Source organism: Larimichthys crocea, chromosome XXIII (genome assembly GCF_000972845.2).
Source record: "Larimichthys crocea isolate SSNF chromosome XXIII, L_crocea_2.0, whole genome shotgun sequence".
NCBI lineage: Eukaryota > Metazoa > Chordata > Actinopteri > Sciaenidae > Larimichthys > Larimichthys crocea.
The window spans coordinates 18617254-18634140 of record NC_040033.1 but is presented as its reverse complement, the minus strand read 5'-3'; the positions used below and the strand labels follow the sequence as shown (position 1 = coordinate 18634140).

Genomic DNA, 16887 nt, shown 5'->3' with positions numbered 1-16887 from the left:
GAAATAATGTAACTCGTCATCGTTCCTCGGCAAACAAACAGCCAAGGGCCTTGATTGGACATGCCATGAACCACTCATTCCCGTCTCAACAAACTCTGTCTTCTTGTTCTTCGGTCTGTTCCTTTTCTTCCCCAAACAACATCTTCTTCTTTCTTCAAAACTTTTTTCCTTCTTTCTCCCTCCGCTAAACTCCCGCCGGCCAAAGAACTCTCACACGGTTTGGGTTTCCGCTCTGTTTGTTTCTCCATGGCATAGCCTAGAGGCCACTGCAAAATGACAGTCTACAGTTGGTTGTATTCAGAACTCTCTAAAAGCCCTCTTTGTGCAGATGAACCATCAGGTTATGGTTAATGTTTAATAATGGCAGCTGACACAAGCTGAAAAACAAATCGTTGTCGGCAGGATTCGAACCCTGCGCGGGGAGGACCCCAAATGGATTTCTAGTCCATCGGCCTTAAACCACTCGGCCACGCGACAAAACCCCGCCTTTGGGCCTGGCATTCTACACCTGTTTTGTGTCCACTAATGTTGCAAAACAAAACAACTACTCACTAGGGACATCGCAAGATACTAATACAATCTGAAGGGCAATACAATTGTATATGTTGTCAACTGTCTCTGTCTTCTTTGCCCTTTACCTTCAAAAAAACTATCCCACCTGTTATTGTCCTATCTGCTTTTTCTTTTTCTGTTGGGGGGGTTTTGTTCCTAATTTTTCTGGTCTCTTGGTTGCAAAAACAAAGCTTCTTCACATTGCACCCACAGGCTGTGGTTTAATTTCGTGGTGCAACCGTAAAACTTGCTGTGTAACGATTTCACCTCCACTGAACTTAACAACGCTTGATGGTACTTCATATCCATTGTGTCACTCGACTTCCTTTTTGGAACTTAACACGAACCCGTGGCTACGCACAGCTTCAAATATTCGACATAAAACATGCTGAGGATTGGCCCGGGGATTGAAAACCCCGGGGGCCTCATACCATGCCAAAGGGGCCATGCGCTCTACCATGAGCTACATCCCCTGTGTAGGGCTGAGGAAACTCTGGAACAGGGCTTGATGTAGGTAAAAGTGTCACTATTGACAACATCTAACTATATTTAACGAAGGCGTTGAACTGCTCATCTAAAATTTTTCACTATTTTTTAATTCTTAGCTCAAGGACAATTATAAAGTAAAACTGAGAACTGACAACAATCTTGTGAAGGTCCTCCATCCATGTGCAGTCAAATGTAGAACAGTATTTTGGAGATGATTCATGTGAATAAACTGGAGTTTGTAATATGACTGAATTTTGCACAGGAAAGTTGCCTGCCTATCCGTTTTAGTTTCCATGGAGTTGACCAACAAGAGGCAGTGGTTTCACAACTGAAATAGTACCCAACCACTGAGTTACCTGCCAACTTATAGCGTGCCAATCATTTTGACCAAAAACTGTGAATGAAATATTGATATTGAATTGATCATAGTCATGTCCAATCCATTTGGCTTTCCATCTTGCTTAGTCCAGAGTTGTAAACTAAACCTGGATGAGGACAGGATCATCATTGTCTTGTTTCTTAGAATGATAGTACGCTAAGGAACGTGCCATTCAAGCCCATGTATTGTGTTGACTGTGTTCTCACAGTGGTGTTGCAGCACAACGTCAGAACAACCGATGGAGTGTCGCAAGCAGCAACTCAACATTTGTGATTACCAAAAGTGAGGAACCACAAGTTTACTGGATTACCTGCAACTCACTTTCATGTTCTTTTTTTTTCATGACAATATTGCCTTGCAACTAAATATCAGCACCATTTTGTACACAACTTGGGCTGACTGTAATGGTTAATGTTTAATAATGCAGCTGACACAAAGCTGAAACAATCGTTGTCGGGCAGGATTCGAAACTGCGCGCGGGAGACCCCAATGGATTCTAGTCCATCGCCTTAACCACTCGGCCACGACAACCCACTTTGACCGGCTGTCTGGCTGGCTCAGAAAATGGGGACAGTATCACCCCTATTGCACCCTCACGATTGTCTCTCTTTTACTCAACCAGAAATATTCCACCAGTTTTCCATTGCTGGGGGCCACGTTTTCTGTGGGTGGCGGTTGTGTTTCTCATACTCTGCCCCCCCCTCAGCTCAACCACGGTTTTGGGAATTCAGTCCTTATAGCTGACAAAAACGACATACGCTGTAGTCACGGCCTTTGTTGTCATCCAGCCTGAAACAAAAGGAGGCTGGACTCCTAAAATTAGGAAGAACAGTCCTCTTTTTTGTTTCTGAACTGAGTTACACCGAGCACTTGCCAGTGGAGGAGATTCTGGGTGTGGGAGCAGGGGGGGCGAGCAACGGGCACGGCAGTTGGAGGTTCCACGCAGGGACAAGTACTGGAAACAAAACACCATTACGTCCGTGCCATTTCCAGCTACAGTGATGGTGAGGGACTGTTTTAGGGCTCTGCTTTGGAACATCCACCCCAGTGACCCAGAGGAGATCAAGCAGTTCAGGATTAAGCGCCTCATCGATGACATCCTCAGTTATCATTATCACCCAAGAAGGGAATTGGCTGTGGATGAGAGAATCGTGGCCACCGAGGCAAAAACTAGCATGACCCAGTACATGAAAGACAAACCAACCAGATGGGGTATCAAATTATTTCTGTTGGACAACTTTGCCCCATTGTATATAGTTTGAAATATTATATTTGTATATAGTTTGAGTACACCTCAATTTGTATATAATAATTAAAATGTAATTTTATTTCTTATATTGCATTTGCACTATTTGAAACTTTGAGGGAATACAAAGCACTAGTGTAGCTCTCTGTTTAATTTTGCACTTACTTTGTTTTGAAGACTTGCAGGTGACACGTTAAAAAACGCTTATAAATATACATGCTTTTTATGGTAAATATTTGTATTACTTTATTTAAATTGTACATTTATTTGTTCAAATTTGCAACCTATGTTTACTTTTTCAAGTTCCAAAACAGTTCATTGAGCATGTTTGTGTTTTTTATTGTAATAAATAGTATATTTTTTCAATTCGGATTTGATAATTTCTGTGTATTTTTGGGCCCAATGTGTTTTTTTTGGTGTATTTTTTGGCCCAATAAAGTAGGTCAAAGTGAAGAAATAATTATCAGATCATATAGTTGAAGTTGTGCTGAAAAAAAACAACAAACATAGCTATGGCAAACATTTTTTTTATGTGGCATGTAAAGGGTAAATCAAAAGTATTTAAAAACGGCCAAAATGGGCTCAGACCCCAAAGGGTTCAACTGCGGTTTGTCCACAGGTAGGTAAACACAGCAAAAGGGAAGTTATCTAGCTAAACTAACTTAGCTATCTTAAGCCTGACTGTTGTCTATTTCAGCCTGATGTCTGTTGAGTCTTTTGAAAATTGTAAATTGATTCATAATTTGCATATTTCCTGTTTTGTTGCATATTTGCAGTGCACGAATGACAGCATGTGGAGAGTGTGAAGAATGGCTCTGAGTTTGTTTGAGAGGAGAGGAACATATGGAAGACATGAAACTGCTTCGATCACAGCCCTGCAAGGTACACTGGATTCCACATCCCACTCTGTCCCTTTTGATGCGTTACTATGAGTGCATGAGTAACTCAGTGGCAGTTACTTCAATGTGAAACACTGCCATCTTGTGGTCAGGTCGTGGACTGACTCTGATATATGGATCTTCAGCAGACTCCACACAGGGGATGTAGCTCAGTGGTAGAGCGCATGCTTTGCATGTATGAGGCCCCGGGTTCAATCCCCGGCATCTCCAGCATGCTTTATGTTGATATTGAAGCTGTGATGCAGTACATGTTCTGTAGTCAGCCTAAGGTGGTTGAGTGACACATAATAAGCAACTCTGTTAATCAGTGGAATCAACAGTTGCAGAGTCGTAACGTACACCACAAATAAACCACCACCACTGCCAGCTATGTGAAAGCTTGTTAGCAATGCTGCCAAAATAGCAGAAACTTACAAACACCCCCCAACAGAAAATAGATAGATACTCTTTATTTATCTCAAGCTGAGAAATTACAGTGCAGCAGCATTTCACACAGTGATGATAAACAGCAAACAGCAGTTATAGACCATTCTCCTCACTCCTTCCTTTCCTCTCTTCCACTCCTCCCCTTCTCCTTCAGTCCTCCCTCTTTCCCTCCCCTCTCTCCTTGTGAAGGCCCAACATAAACTACTGACTTTTTCAGTGGAATTTCAACTATTTGCATAGCGATGGTGGTATAGTGGTGAGCATAGCTGCCTTCCAAGCAGTTGACCCGGGTTCGATTCCCGGCCATCGCAGTTGGATTAAATTTTCTTCTTGGCCAATGTTTTTACTGGACACGTACGATTCCTTTTGTGGGACTAGGACGTGATATACGCTCCGATTTGACAACACAGTTAATATCATTCTGACAGCTCCCATGACCACCCTTTTGTCTAGAGAAGATGGCCATCACAGGGTCTACAACTATTTCTATCTTGTGTAATTCTGGCTTCAGTTTTTTCCAGCCCAGATTGACTGATGTCTTGAACAGACTTCATGATCAGAGTTTTTATATATAACACATCTGTTCATATTCACACACTCTCTCTGCTGCAGGCTGCATCACACTGTTTGAATACACTGATGTTTTTTTGTTTTTTTTGTCTGGTTGTGAATGACTGAACGGCACGTCGATTTTCTGTCTCAAGGAATTGTGGGACGGCATTACCTCCTTTCCTTTGGTAAAGCATGGTCCAGTGTATCCTAAGCTAAAGGAGATAATAAAGGAAGCACTGAAGCTCCTTTCCTTAACAGTTAGAGAATTTGAACAGCTCTTATCATGGCGGCTACGCTAATACTTCGGGGTCATTTCACTCAGTGAGGAAGGTTCCTAAGCAAAACTGACTATTCGACTGGACCCCTAATGTTACCAGTCAGTATTGACAGCTGTCAGTTGATCGACAGGGGGTGTGAAGATCAGTTGGGGAGGGGTTGTCGTGGCCGAGTGGTTAAGGCGATGGACTAGAAATCCATTGGGGTCTCCCCGTGCAGGTTCGAATCCTGCCGACAACGATTTTTTTAAGCTTGTTTCAGCTGCATTATTACATTAACCATTACAGTCAGTCCAGTTGTGTACAAAGTTGTCTTGATATCTATTCTCAGGCAATCTTTACACCAGTTGACACAGATTGACTCATGTCAATCTGATGACTGCTTTTGGGTCAAGGCATGTGTGGATGTTTACAGATAGAGGATGAAGTTAAAATATATAAAGATCATTCAGAACTTCAGCTGTGTAAAGGAGAAAACTTCTCAGATCTTAGAGTTTAGAAACACACACTTAATAAATACTATATATCTGACACACAACTGCTCTTGTAATAAAATATAAGATGAGGTAGAACTTAAAAAGAAAGAAAGTACACCACTGATCAGAATGAATAAAACACAGCCGGCATCAGGGTGGGACATCAGCGTTTAGAGCGCATGTCAAATGAATAGAACTGTCACATGGTATCACAGGATCCGACAAACACTTTCATAGATTATTGATCTCTGCAGACTGTCTATGTGCTTACAGTGTGCAGGTTTAATAGAATGAATACAGAGAAATGACCATGAGTTTATTTTTAATACTGTCTAACCATCATGTCTGTAGAATTGTGTTTGGTTTTATAAGATCAAGTTATGTAATGTAGCACAAGTTCTCTGAAGACTCATTGACCTGAATTTATCCTTGAACTACTCAAAACACATTCAAAGAATGACCTGTGATCCTGGATCTTCTTGTTTGCCACGTGTCCCCAATGTCTTTAGAGTAGTATGTATAGGGGATGTAGCTCAGTGGTAGAGCGCATGCTTTGCATGTATGAGGCCCCGGGTTCAATCCCCGGCATCTCCAGTGTGTTTTATGTTGATATTGAAGCTGTGATGTAGCACAGGTCTGTAGGTCAAAGGCAGCCCCCCATTTAGAGCAGACAGTTTGTAAACTGCAAGTTTGAGTCCACTGGACGTCTCGCAACAACCTAAGTTGCTCACCTGTCCTGTGTGACCTAACTCATTTTAGTGAGGCTAATGGACAGAGGCACTTATGAAGCACACCCTCTCATGTAATATTGCTTAAATATGGACCAGATAATCAAGACCAAAATTGCCCCTGTGAAGAGAAATTTGAGCCCTATCACACTGAAGCACACACATGAAACGGTTGATTTAAAGTTAATCTCTTGCAGTTCTACCTTTTGTGTTCTGGTTTAACATGTTTCTGGATAGGAAACAAGAGAAAATTAAACAAATATGGTGATTTATTTTTTTGTACGTTTCTACCTTTCTGGTCCAGCCCACTTGAGATCAAATTGAGCTGTATGTGGCCCCTGAACCAAAATGACTTTGACACCCCTGGTCTAGAAGCTGTTGAGCCCAGTTACATTGCCTATTTGCCCAGCTCACGATCTGGCACGACACAGGCTCTGCTCCCTGTCAGCATTCTCCCCTGCCTCGGGCCTGAACACGCACTAACAAACTGAGTTAACAGCAGCTATAGTTTGTAGCAATTAGCTTCACTGTCCACCAGGAAACTGTGTTTCCCAGAGCGTTGATGTGGAGCAGCAGGAGGACAACAGAGCAGTAGCAGGAATTTTACAGATTTCCACAAAGGGAAGGAAAATAATTGTATTTTTCAAATGACTGAGTGCTCGAATGCTCATTTTAGTCTGCCATTCTGTACAAAGACCATAATAAGAAGATAATCATTAGACGGGGCAATTCCAATTGTTTTTTGCAGTGCTGACAGGAATGAAATCTCTGACTGTCATCGTTTTTCTTTATATTGTTTTGTTTAGCCAAAATAGGACATGGAAGTAAATTATTTCTGAGGGATTTTGTGTCTGTCCTGTGTGTTACTTTTTCATCTTCCCAAGATTTCATCCCTGTGTTAACATGATTGAAGCTGAAGAGAACCAGAATCAGAATCAGAATCGTTTTATTGGCCAAGGACTCCGGTTCACTTTGCTCTCAGTTGTACATACAGGTATAGACATAAGTACAGTTTAAAAGACAAGGGACATGACAGGTAGGCGCAAAACATAACATAAAAAAATGAAACATAAAAAATAACTATATATATATATATTTAAAAACAGAGATGTATAACATACTGGAGTAAAGGAGTGGAGTAGAAGTACAAGTGCTATATCAAAAAACTGAATTGAGTAGAAGTTGAAGTGTTCATTAAACACCATACTTAAGTGAAAGTACTAAAGTATTCAAAATGTTTTACTTAAGTACTGCAAGTAGAAGTATGTAAAAAATTGCTACTCAAGTACTGAAAGTAAAAGTACAAGTACAAGTACTGTTGTTTATATTACTTCAAATATTTATTAAGGCACAACTTCTAATGTTACAGTTCCCATGGTCTGTGAATGCGTCTGAATGAATGCGAGAGCAAGGGGGGAGCCTGGGTGAGTCAGATGTATGATGTACGGCGCACGAGCAAGGTTGATGTGTGAGACCAGGACTGTTATGTTGTTGTTTTTTTGGCGTGGTTACGGCCGACAGTAACCGAGTCCTGTAAACAAAGCAAGTCAGAATACATAATAACACAGCCTACATCCAGCCTGTGAGCATTGATTTTTCTGGGCATTTTGTAGAAAAGCTGCAGAGCTCTTCTGTAGTGGAGCTTAGCAGTGGGGCGGCCATTGATGCTCACACGCATGCAGATGGCCAGACACTCTCCCTGCAGTCTGTTCTCTGTTCAGTTGTATAGAAATACAACAGATACAAACAGTACTTGTGGAAATCATGAGGGTGAGGCCAGAAATCAATTAATAATGAACTTTATTAAAATTACCCTATTCGGTGTGGAAAAGTCTATACATCAGGAGTGTCCAAACTGGGGCCAGTTTTTATTGGCCCACAGCAAATTCTGATAATATAATTGAATATGGCCCGCACAAGAAGCTTGAGCTCAACTCTGTTGCACTTCTCAGTTTCAACACTAGATGGAGCCAGCCACGGAAACGGTGCTTCTTCACTAAACAAAATTAAGCAAAGAAAAACTTTTACTTTTTCACCAGAAACGGCAGCACAGAAGAAACGCAAAGTAGCAAGTGAGTGTAGACGATTTCAAACACAGTGGGAAAATAAATATTTCTTCAAAGAAATCAACAGAAAGTGTTTCTGTTTGATTTGCAATGAAGATGTTGCTGTGATGAAAGAGTACAATGTTCGTCGGCACTATGAGACCAAACATCAGAGCTACACATCGTACACCGAACACAGAAATTCAAGCAGATGGCAGCTAGCCTGCAAGCTCAACAACAGTTTTTTTTTTTCTCGTGCTAACAAAATACAGGAAAACGCCACAACAGCAAGCTATGATTCTAAACTTATTGCCCAGCACGGCAAACCGTTCTCAGGCGGTGATTTCACAAAGCAGTGCCTCATCAAAGTCACAGAAATAATGTGCCTGGAAAAAGTTCAGGATTTCAACAACGTGAGCTTATCCAGAAATACAGTAGCGCAAAGAATCGAGGACTTGTCAGCTAGCTTGAAACTTAAGCTGAGAGACAAAGCTTGTGCTTTTGATTTTTATTCGATAGCATGCGATGAGAGCACAGATGCCACAGACACCGTGCAGCTGTTCATTTGTTCTTCATTCCTCTCACTACTCCTTTCCTTGCTCCTCTGGACACACACAGGTGGTAATGACAAGCAGCTAATTAATGTAGCTAACGCTACTTAGCAGCTAAAAAACGGTTCCACAGCGGTAACAGTTAACGTTAGCTTAAGAAGCTGTAGCATTTATTAACTTGCTGATTCTTGAGTCGGGACCAAACATGTCCCACATAGACAAGTCTTATTTATATCCAAAATAAAGAAATTAATAATGATTGACATGCTTACAAAGTTAGATCTAAAGTAATTGTGAATACTGATGTTATGTTTTAGCATAGATAATTACTTTTTTTGGGGGGGGGGGTTGTTTAAGTGTATGACCAGTGGTTAGACGGTCCATTTTATTTCTCTTGTCCTCAGCAAAAGGTCACAATATTCACCAGCTCCAAAAAACTTTAAAAACCTCTACAATTGTGAAAACATTTATATCAAATCAAAGATAAGGGTTATGAATGTGTAAAACAATGCATGCCATGAAAATCTAAAAATATTTTCCATAGAAATCTGCCTGTCAAAGTTGTGTCCTCTGTTTCCGTCAACTCCGTCAGATTTTTTCATAAACCTCATCAAATCAGGCAATAGCATAGTCAGCTATATCCCTGAGGATCCATTTTCAATCTCCTGGCTGTAGTGAATGCATTAATACCACATATGCTCTCAAAAGTTTGACATTTATTGATATTTTAGGTGAACAATGTCAATTTTCCTATGGTCACAGCTGGAGCATGTCAACACCCTCTCTCCGTTATGAAACTTTTTTATTAAACCATAGTGGATTCAATTAAACTATTTTATTGAGATTATGGAGACAGCTAGCAATAGCTATCATTTTTCTGTCAACACGTCTTCGACATCTTCATCAGCACCGATGTATGTTTTTTAAATTTTGGGGGGAAAAAACTAATTCTTCTTCAGTTTTTGTTGTTTAAGTAATAAAGGATCATCAGATCTACATCCTCTTGTGTCTTAATTACTTAAGGATTTTTTTTCTTTAGTGGCAAAATAAAAGATAAAGACTGCGAGATCCCGTGATAAACTGTGTGTATAAAGGAAACAACAACAACAAACAGCTGACTTTGCATCTCTGACATGGAGGAGATTATAAAAAGCATCTGTTGTGTCATAAATTATTGTGTGTTGTTCCACTTCAACAATTAGTCTCTTGTCGTTCATGTTGAGACCCTTCGATTGATTGACTGCTGACCTGGTGCCACCGGTCATGACGTAATGATGTGAAGTTGTGATACACTACATGAACTGCGTATTGTGTTTTATTTTGAAAGGGGGCGGAAGTTTATTATGTTGATTCTGTGTCGGATTTCCTGTCTGGTGCGATCTGTTTAGCAGCGGCTCGCATCAAAAATAGAAATGCTACGGAATGCGGACACTTCTGAGACTCTCCGCGGCGCGCGCTGTGTGAGTGCTCTCATTGACTAGACTGGCAGCGATCTGCTCCAGTGACCGCGGCGCAGCTGTTACGCGGCACATACGCCTCCGGTGTGAGTGGGCCTTTATACGGACAGCCTTTGCTAGCTAGCTCTGCCCTCAACATCCCAAAAATGGGTTGTTTGGTTTTCCAAATAATGAAGTGATGAAGAAGTGGATTGTGTTATTAATGGAGACCTAAAAATAATACAGTAAATACATTATAGTAATAAAGTAATTACAGTAATGTTAGGTGACATGGTGCACAGTAACGTGATTTTACATCGTGTACTAACATAATCACGTTACAGTTTCTCATCATTTTCATGTGTGTCATCTAACATTAGACTGCTCTCGTTTCCTGAGTGAATCACTTCACTCAATATTCAATATTCATGCTCCAAAAAACTTTAAAAACCTCTACAATTGTGAAAACATTTATATCAAATCAAAGATAAGTGTTATAAATGTATAAAACAATGCATGCCATGAAAATCTAAAAATATTTTCCATAGAAATCTGCCTGTCAAAGTTGTGTCCTCTGTTTCCGTCAACTCGTCAGATTTTTTCATAAACCTCATTAAATCAGGCAATAGCATGGTCAGCTATATCCCTGAGGATCCATTTTCAATCTCCTGGCTGTAGTGAATGCATTAATACCACATATGCTCTCATAAGTTTGACATTTTGTCAAACAATGTCAATTTTCCTATGGTCACAGCTGGAGCATGTCAACACCCTCTCTCCGTTACCATAGTGGATTCAATTAAACTATTTTATTGAGATTATGGAGACAGCTAGCAATAGCTGTCATTTTTCTGTCAGCACGTCTTCAACATCTTCGTCAGCACTGTCAGATGTATGTTTTTTAAATTTGTTGTTTAAGTAATAAAGGATCATCAGATCTACATCCTCATGTCTTAATTACTTAAGGATTTTTTTTCTTTAGTGGCAAAATAAAAGATAAAGTTTGAAAATGCATGTGCAACACTTATACGTACAGCCTTTGCTAGCTAGCTAGCTCTGCTCTCAACATCCCAAAAATGGGTTATTTGGTTTTCCAAATAACGAAGTGATGAAGAAGTGGATTGGGTTATTAATGGAGACCTAAAAATAATACAGTAATGACATTATAGTGAATACAGTAATGTTAGGTGATATGGTGCACAGTAACGTGATTTTACATTGTGTACTAACTTAATCACGTTACAGTTTCTCATCATTTTCATGTGTGTCATCTAACATTAGACTGCTCTCGCTTCCTGAGCAGAATCCAGAGGATAATACACCGGTCACGGGACACGGGATAATGCGATAATCCTGAACGTACGTGAGACCCCGCGATAAACTGTGTATAAAGGAAACAACAACAAAAAGCTTACTTTGCTTCTCCAACGTGGAAGAGATTATAAAAAGGATCTGTTGTGTCATAAATTATTGTGTGTTGTTCTGCTTCATCAATTTCTCTCTTGTTGTTCATGTTGAGACTCTTTGACCGATTGACTCACCTGGTGCCACCGGTCATGACGTAATGTTGATGTGAAGTTGTGATAAGCTACATGAACTGCGTATTGTGTTTAAATTTAGCATAAAGAATTCATTTCAGAAATAATTAAATGTTTTAAAATGAATATTGTATTTTTTTTAAATATTCAGTTCAGGATATTATCAGCAGAATTCAAATCCTGAAATAATTTTAGGAGACGTGTTTCTGAGTTTCTGTGAAAATGCCCCCAACTACAAAAACTAGGGATGGGAGAAAAAATTGATTCACATGTATTGCGATTTTTAATTGGATTTTTTGTTCAAAAATATTTTTTTTCCCCAAATTTAAATGCTTCATTTTATTTTATGTTTGTAACCCTAGGTGTGAGAAAGTTTACCGCTTTTCGTTACCACAAGCGGAGGGCGAAATGTTTTACTTAGACTACCTAGTAACATGACATCATATTCGTTTGTGGGAAAAACCTAAAAAGAAAGTGAAGAAGAAAAAAAACAGAAAGCGGAGAATGGCATGGCTACAATGCATGGCGGACAACTTACAAAAATTTGCAGAGATAAAACCTCCACCAGCACATTTTAAGATGAACGTGTGGGCACATTTGGGATTTTTTGATTTAAAGGGAGCAGAACTGGACATGTCAAAAGCTATTTGTAAACTCTGTAATGCACACGTCGTGTACTGTGGAAACTCGACAAACGTTACTGCCCACCTGGCAAGTCACCATCCTGTGGTCCTCCTTTTAATTAATTCTGTTAGAAAGGTTTCAGATGTGGAAAGTATAACCCCTTAGAAAAGTATATATATTTTATGCACTATTTTTTTTAACCTCTTTTATATGCAGTCCAGGCTTTTGAAAAGAGAGTGCAAGTTCAAATGTAGCAGTTAAAATGGTTCAAATGTATTGCTGCTAAATAAATCTTAATCTTCAACTCTTTCACATGGTTTGGTGTTAGAAAAAGCAAACTAAAATATCGAAGAATCGCAATTTAAATCAAATCAGCACCCAAAAAAATTGTAAAATAATTTAATCGGGAGAAGCATCGTCCCAGCCCTAACAAAAACTGCAAAATATAACAAATATAACAGTATCTGAACTTTATTTATTTATTTATTTATTTACCCCCCCCCCTGCTGTTCGAATGGCATTTCCTCTTGAACTTTGGCTCAAGGGGCTCTGCAGGGATGGATTCCTGCTGCTTACTGGGCTCATCCTCACAGTCATCATCACAGCCGGTGATTTTTTTGGGGAGCCTTTCTCTCAGCCTTGAGCTCAGTGGAGAGTTTGCAGCTCGTCCAGCTCTCCCCAGAATCTCCTCCTTATAAAGCTCATGTTGAAGGGTGTCAGCCTGCTGTCTCATCACAATGACATCTGTTTAATATCTCTGGCTGATCTCGCAGTGTGAAGTACGGATCTTGTCCAGATCTTCCTTGAGAATCTTGTTCTTTTCTTTCTCTGCATCAAGCTCAGCAGAGAACTTCTCCTGGCTCAGTTTGTGTGCCTCTTGCAGCTCCTCATAAGTTGTTTGCAGGACTTTCTTCTCGAGGTCAGACCTAAAGATGTCAACCTGCTGTCTGTTCAGTTACATCAGTTTGATATCCCAGGTTGACCTCATGGAGTGACACAGTCATCTTGTCCAGATGATCTTGGAGGCTATTGTTCCTCTCCTCTGCATCAAGCTCAGCAGAGAACTTCTCTTGGCTCATTTTGTGTTCGTGTGTCTTGTAGCTCCTCATAAGTTGTTTGCAGGAGTTTATTCTGCTCACGTTCCCTCTTGAGGTTAGACCTAAGGGTGTCAGCTTGCTGTCTGACATCAATTACATCATCTTGATATCTCAGGAAATAACACAGTCATCTTGTCTAGTTGGTCTTGGAGAGTCTTGTTCTCTCTCTCCTCCTGCAGTGCAGCGGTGGATTCATCGTAGTCAGATTGCAGGTCTTCCTTCTGCAAGATCTCAGCAGGTGCACAATGCATCTTATCAAATTATAGAAACATTTCTTGAGGGAAAAGCTCCCTTCCAAAAATACAAGAATGCCATTATGAGACAAAAAAGGCTGTGTCATTGTTCCGAGACCAAAGTCAATGAGCTTGACTTTAAACGGCTGATCCTTGTGATTGACCAGCATTATATTGTCATGCTGAAGGGCATAAGCCTGCTCTCTGATTTTGGGAACATCATACCATCATACCGAGCAGTTTGTATGAAATACGGAGCTGTTCGAGTTCCTCTTGGAGAAGCTTGGTTCCTGTTCTTCTCCACCTGGAGCTTGTTGGTGAACTTCTCCTCATTGATGATTTGGGCCACTTGCAGCTCCTCCTCGCCCACTTGGGGTAAATCTTCTCCACAGACACCAGGAGTAGATGGTCTGTTTTCTGAGCTGACCTTCATCAAAATGAAGACTTAGCTTGGTTGGTTTTGAATTATTTCCATCAATGAAAATTGGAAGACTGTTGAAGACTGACTTAATAGTGTCTTCCTCTCTATCTGAATTGTCATCATAGATAACATCTCGTGAAAGAAAAGGGTTCTTTAAAGATTCCCTGGGTGACTCTCCTTTCAGGATCCAAATCTAGAGTTGCCTTGAGAAGGCTTAGGAATGCCATCCTGTCTTCATACTCAGTATATATTTTTTGGCGGGGTATGTTCGTACTGCATAGTCCAAATTCTCAACAAACTCCAAAAATGAGGAGGATTGGATATCTGTCAACTCTTTGAACTTATCTAGTGAATTCAGCCTTCACCCTAGACTGTGGGGGTTGTCATTCAGACGGAAATATACACGGATGTATACTACAGCACTCAGCACGTGGTTTTCCGGCTGACCCAGCAGGTGCACAATACATCTTATCAAATTATAGAAACATTTTCGAGGGAAAAGTTCCCTTCCAAAATACAGGAATGCCATCATGAGACAAAAAAGGCTGCATCATTGTTCCGAGACCAAAGTCAATGAGCTTGACTTTAAATATTTGATCCTTGTGATTGATCAGCATTATATTGTCATGCTGAAGGGCATCTGCTCTCTGATTTTGGGAACATCATACCATCATACCGAGCAGTTTGTATGAAATACGGAGCTGTTCCAGTTCCTCTTGGAGAAGCTTGATTCCTGTTCTTCTCCACCTGGAGCTTGTTGGTGAACTTCTCCTCGTTAAAGATTTAGGCCACTTGTAGCTCCACCTCACCCACTTGGGGTAAATCTTCTCCACAGACACCAGGAGTAGATGGTCTGTTTTCTGAGCTGACCTTCATCAAAATGAAGACTTAGCTTGGTTGGTTTTGAATTATTTCCATTAATGAAAATTGGAAGACTGTTGAAGACTGAATTAATAGTGTCTTCCTCTCTATCTGAATTGTCATCATAGATAACATCTCGTGAAAGAAAAGGGTACTTTAAAGATTCCCTGGGAGTGACTCTCCTTTCAGGATCCAGATCTAGAGTTGCCTTGAGAAGGCTTAGGAATGCCATCCTGTCTTCATACTCAGTATATATTTTTTGGCGGGGTATGTTCGTCCTGCATAGTCCAAATTCTCAACAAACTCCAAAAATGAGGAGGATAGCGATTTGGCTTGGATACCTGTCAACTCTTTGAACTCATCTAGTGAATTCAGCCTTCAATGCATCTTATCAGAACCTAAACATATGAACCTAAAATTTTCCATGAATTTAACAATGTTGTTTTGGTCTGGATCTAGACTCCTGGTCACTTGTAGCATTTTAACTTCCTTTCGAATGACGCAATTTTGCGATTGCCTTTGAGGATCTTTACTGCGACTTGCTTGCCTGCCAATAAATTGACACAATTGGCTTTTTACAAAATATCCCACACTATTAAAGCCTAATACCAGATAGGTGCTGCTGACCAGTGTATCATACTTCTGTACTTCATATAATGTGGCAGGTGTGTCCTCATTGTTTTCATTTGAATTAAGTGTTTGTGTTTTAAATTAACCTGTTATAGGGCACTCATTGAAATACTATGAAATTCAAAAAATCAACTTTAGAGTGTTATTGGCCATAACCAGAGTTTATTTCTGTTTTTCAAAAATTTCCATTGTCTTGCAGAAAACCAAAGTAAACGAAGTTACCATATTTGGTTCCTTGCCCTTCAGTGGTTAAAAAAAATCCATTAAGTGTATATGTAAAATATACAACAAAAACACCTATAAGGTGAAAAGAACATGCATGTTTCACATTAGAGCATCACTTTTAAAACATAGGTGCTGATACAAACTCTTTCTAAATAAATTGTATAACATTATATGCATATATTATTATAACGCACACGTATAACATAGGTAATACAACGTTATGTTCTGTATAACATATTGCAGACCCTGCAGACCACATTTGACCTCACAATGTTGACTTTCCTGCTGCAGTACTTGCAGGTCTGGCACTTGGCATGTACAGGGGCATGAAAGAGGGACAGATCAAAAGCGTACAGCCTCATTTGGTGTGTGGCTGTCCCAGGATAGGCCTGGACTGTCCTGGTTGTGGGGTGGTGAGACAAAATCATTGTCTGCAACATCATCATCATCATCACCACCATAATCACCGATGGCAGGGTGGGCGGGCACGACAACACTCTTCCTCCTCTTGGCATAAAACATCCAGGCAGACATTGCCTAAAAATTTCACACAATATAACAGTCGTTAAAAGGTCACAAACTGACAAAAATCACAAATTTTCACTATTTATAGCTTTAATATTTCTAGAAATCAGGTAAAATTAGGTATCAGGTAAAAATCATCTAAACTAATACAAGGAAATGGACTGAACTTCAAGTTCAGTCCATTTAAGTTCAAGTTCAAGTCAGTGGTTCCCAAACTGGGGGGCGCGCCCCCCCTAGGGTAGGGAGGTATTGCAGGGGGGAGCGCGGCAAGGCTACGGCTAAATGAATGACTAGTTAGTTACAATGCTAGCATAACAGCATGGACAAGTTTGTGACAGCGCTCCCAGCTAAACGCAAACCAGATGATGAATCTTCACCAAATGTAGCAACTTCAAAAGCAAAGACAAGAAAATATGACGAGGCATATCTCGCACTCGGCTTCACCAGCACAACAGTGGGTAAGGAGGAAAGACCACAGTGTGTTGTGTGTCTAAAAATACTAGCTTGCGACAGTCTGAAGCCGAACAAATTAAAACGCCACTTGGAGACAACACATCCCGAGCACAAAGACAAGCCGGTGGAGTTCTTCAGAAAAAAACTCACACACTGTCGTGCACAGCAGAGTCGCTTTACTAAAGCAGCATCCCTGCCTGCAAATGCTCAGCTCGCCTCCTACAAA

The 16887-nt window shown here is 40.4% G+C and overlaps 4 non-coding genes across 4 annotated transcripts; all 4 read left to right on the top strand.

Annotated features, from left to right (window-relative positions):
• The first annotated feature begins 3703 nt into the window (after positions 1-3703).
• trnaa-ugc (transfer RNA alanine (anticodon UGC)) lies at positions 3704-3775 on the top strand. Its single transcript has one exon. It is a non-coding gene; the product is annotated as a tRNA-Ala (tRNA).
• A 455-nt stretch (positions 3776-4230) lies between these two features.
• trnag-ucc (transfer RNA glycine (anticodon UCC)) lies at positions 4231-4302 on the top strand. Its single transcript has one exon. It is a non-coding gene; the product is annotated as a tRNA-Gly (tRNA).
• A 675-nt stretch (positions 4303-4977) lies between these two features.
• On the top strand, positions 4978-5059 carry trnas-aga (transfer RNA serine (anticodon AGA)). Its single transcript has one exon. It is a non-coding gene; the product is annotated as a tRNA-Ser (tRNA).
• A 757-nt stretch (positions 5060-5816) lies between these two features.
• On the top strand, positions 5817-5888 carry trnaa-ugc (transfer RNA alanine (anticodon UGC)). Its single transcript has one exon. It is a non-coding gene; the product is annotated as a tRNA-Ala (tRNA).
• Positions 5889-16887: the final 10999 nt, after the last annotated feature.